The sequence below is a fragment of the Nicotiana tabacum genome, chromosome 3 (genome assembly GCF_000715075.1).
Source record: "Nicotiana tabacum cultivar K326 chromosome 3, ASM71507v2, whole genome shotgun sequence".
In the NCBI taxonomy this organism is placed as follows: Eukaryota; Viridiplantae; Streptophyta; class Magnoliopsida; order Solanales; family Solanaceae; genus Nicotiana; species Nicotiana tabacum.
In genome coordinates this window covers 100,561,658-100,565,788 of record NC_134082.1, presented here as the reverse complement: position 1 = coordinate 100,565,788, position 4,131 = coordinate 100,561,658, and positions in this window count along the sequence as shown.

The following is a 4,131-nucleotide window of genomic DNA, read 5'->3' as shown; positions in this document are numbered from 1 at the left end:
GCCTCTAGTGGCCACAGCTGGTGGCACTGGTGGTCGTCCATCCTGATCGGTAGCATGTGTCCTCACCATCTATGAGATAATAGAATAACATAAGTTTAATACTCGGATCAACAGATTCGCACGACAAGAATTTCAAGAATATAAAGTTTTCCTAAAGGTTCTGCAGCCTCCCAAGGATAAATATAGACATCTCCGTGCCGATCCGCGAGACTCTACTAAACCTGCTCTGGACTCATGATACCTATGTAACCTAGGCTCTAATACCAACTTGTCACGACCCAAATCAGACCCGTTCGTGATGGCGTCTCTCGTGAAACAAGGCCAACAGACACAAACCCCCAAACCAATTGAAGCAGTTATAATAATTAATTTAACAATAAATCCCAAAATAAAGAGTGAAATAGAACAATTGCGAAAACAACACAGCCTGACATCGGGGTGTCACCAGTCATGATCATCTAAACATCCGACAAAAGGCATGAAAAAAGGACTACACAATCTAGTACGAAGGAAAGTAAAGATAGGATGGAGAAGCACTGGGCTGCGAATGCCGAGCAACTACCTAGTAAACTCTGAACAGCCTGCTAGAAGCAATCAGCCCTCGCTAGCATGACCCAAGGCTCCTAAATCTGCACACATGGTGTAGGGAGTAATGTGAGTACACCAACTCAGTGAGTAATAAAAGTAAAGGTAGTTGAGCAATAAGAAAACACGTAAAACACAGCAAAATGCTATAACGAGGCAGTATAAAACCAGAACAATGTAGTAAAACAGTAAAAGCATGTAAAGACATCTTAGTTCAGTAAAAAACTCTTTAAAACATCTTTTAGCAGTTAAAACGAGTGAATGAAAAATAGTGAGAAAAGATAGACACATAAAATCATCCCATCGAGCAAAATACCAACAGAATCAGCCCCTCGGTCTATCTCACAATCACTCGTATCAGCCCCTAGGACAATAACATGGAACAACATCAACCCCTCGGGCTATCACATCTCATACTGGGTACCCGCGCTCATTGGGGGTGTACAGACTTCGGGAGGGGCCCCTTACGGCCCAAGCGCAATATCAAGCCATCTCATAGCATAATCAAATAGGCTCTCGGCCTCATATCAAGCCACCTTATGGCATAACAACTTAGGCCTTCGGCCTCATAATCATGAAGCAGTATAATACTATTGCGATGCGTAGCCCGATCCCATAGTATCCTCACAACACAGGCCCTCGGCCTTACTCAGTTTGAATCTTCAAGCAACTCGGGCAACAGAAAAACATGATGCTCAACCCAAAATATCATTTAAAATATCAAAAATGAGTAAAGATGACTGAGTTGTGAAAACAATAGAATATAGCATGACTGAGTACAAATACGAAGTCAAAACAGTAAGGAATATTAGTAAAAATCCCCTAAGGGTCAAAATAGTTGGCACGAGGTCTAAATATGGCATTCAGCCCAAAACATGATTATAGCAAACAGTTTTTTATCAAATACACAGTTAAACGGTCATACGGGACAGACTAAGTCACAATCCCCAATGGTGCATGACCCCACGCTCCCCATCTAGCGTGTTCGTCACCTAGAAGTAGCACAACGATGTGAAATCCGAGGGTTCATACCCTCAGGACAACATTTACAATTATTACTTACCTCTATCCGGTCCAAACTCTAGCCCGCGATACCTTTGCCCCTCAAATCGGCCTCCGGATGCTCCAAATCTAACCAAAATCAGCATATAACCATCAAAATATGCTAAGGGAACGAGCCCACACGAAAATAATCAAATTACAACATAAATCCCGAAATTAACCAAACTCGACTCCCGAGCCCACGTCTCGGAATTCAATAAAAATTATATCAATAAACTCCTTATCCTCCTACGAGTTCATCCATATCAAAAGTACCAAAATCCGACAACAAATGACCTCTCAAATCCTTAATCAAAGGTCTCCAATCTCAAGCCCTAGTTTCTTCAATATTTACCCACAAATTTCCATAAACATCAAGCCTAATAAATTAAATAACACCATAGGAATGAGTTTTATGTTCAAAAATCTTACCTCAATGAAGTTCCCTTGGATTCCCTCTTCAAAATCCCCCCAAAATCGATTTAAAAATGGTGAAGAAAGGCTGAAATTCGCGAAGGATGAAATATATACTTTCTGATCCAGGGATTCCGCACCTGCAGTCCTTTTTCTGCTTTTGCAGTCTCGCTTATGCGGTCTAACCCATCGCATCTGTGGTTTCACTTAAAAGCTCCTTTCCGCATCTGCAATTAAATGCTCGCGCCTGCGCTATCACATGAGCGCTCCAGTAGTTTCTTCTGTGGTTCCAGCTGACCTCCCTCTTGGCCGCTTCTGCGGCTTCGTCTCTGCTTCTCCGAGTCCACACCTGCGGTCCCCTAGCCTCAGGTGTGGTTATGACAGGAATAGAAAAACTTCAGCTGCCAAACCCAACTCAAAATCTTCCGTCAACCACCCGAAATCACCCCGAGACCCCCGGGACCTCAACCAAAAATATAAAAAAGTCATATACCACTATCCAAACTTATACCAATCTTCAAAACATCTCAAACAATATAGAATCAATCAAATCACATCGGATTCAAGCCTAAGGTTCCAAAAGTCTTCCGAATTTCGCTTTTGATCAAAATGTCTATCAAACCACGTCCGAATGACCTAAAATTTTGCACACACATCCCAAATGACACGAAGGACCTACTGCAACTCCCGAAATTCCATTCCCAACCCTATATCAAAATCTCACCTATCAACCGGAAAACGCCAAAATTCCAACTTCGCCAATTCAAGCCTAAATCTACTCTGGACCTCCAAAATACATTCCAATCATGCTACTAAGTCCCAAATCATCTCCCAAAGCTATCCGAACCATCGGAATTCATATCCGATCCCCTTTTCACATAAGTCAACATCCATTTGACTTTTCCAACTTAAGCTCACTCAAAAGAGCCTAAGTGTCTCAAACCTTATCAAAACATTTCCGAACCCGAGCCAACAAACCCGATAACATATAATAATGATAAACAAAGCAATAAGAAGTATAAATGGGAGAAACGGAGGAGTAACTCATGAAACAACCGGTCGGGTCGTTACACTGAGTGTAATCATAACTATAAGTCTATTAGTGTGTGCCAAGACCTGATGTCACAAGTGTATGAGAATCTAGTAGAATATACAAAAGAATACTAGTCTACTATCTGAAGTGCAATAGACAGAAAATACAAGCAAAAGAAAGACTCCGGCTGCTGCAGAACGAGCTTAGAAGGGCAGCTCACCGCGAAGTCTCGAGAATTAGGGATGCGCGTCAGACTGTTATCCAGATGCACCTACCTCAGATCCTGCACATTTAGTGTAGAAGTGTAGCGTGAGTACATAAACAACATGTACCCAGTAAATATCCATTCTAACCTCAAAGAAGTAGTGACGAGGGGTCGACTTTGACACTTACTATGGGCTAACAATGAAATGTCAAAATTATAACTAAACATGGATTACATAAATATACCTGAAAGCTAAATCACAGGAAAATAATAGGCAATCCTCTCACTAATAATAAATCCCAAGTTTATTTCCATCATTTAACAATTTATATCTCAAGCCAATGAAACAATATCAATTTTTAATTAGTTCCAACGATTTATTGCGCGCAATTTATGTCTTTAAATTGTGTACTGCCGAGGATCGAACAACATGAACCATAGATGCATCTATTTATAATACTAAATATATGAATTATATTTGACTATGTCAATCTACTTTTTCAGGGATTGTGGGTTGTATGTTGCGACTTACGCAGAATATTTGAGCACTTATGAATTGGTTCCGCAAACAACCTTTGATGCCAATTTACTCTGTCAAATATATGGTGCCCTCATTTGGAACTATGCTATGCGTAAGATAGACGCTTATGCCATAAGTGACAATGAAGCACCCGTAAAGATTGTTAGGCAAATCACATATTTGGATACTTCTGTGAAGATAGTTTTAGAATAGTTTTCTGTAAAACGGATTATTTTTGCAGCTTATTACTGAATACATCATGGTTTTACTCAACCTTTTATGTATTTGAATACATGAATGTCTTTTTTGTCTTTAAGATGTTAATGAAGGAAT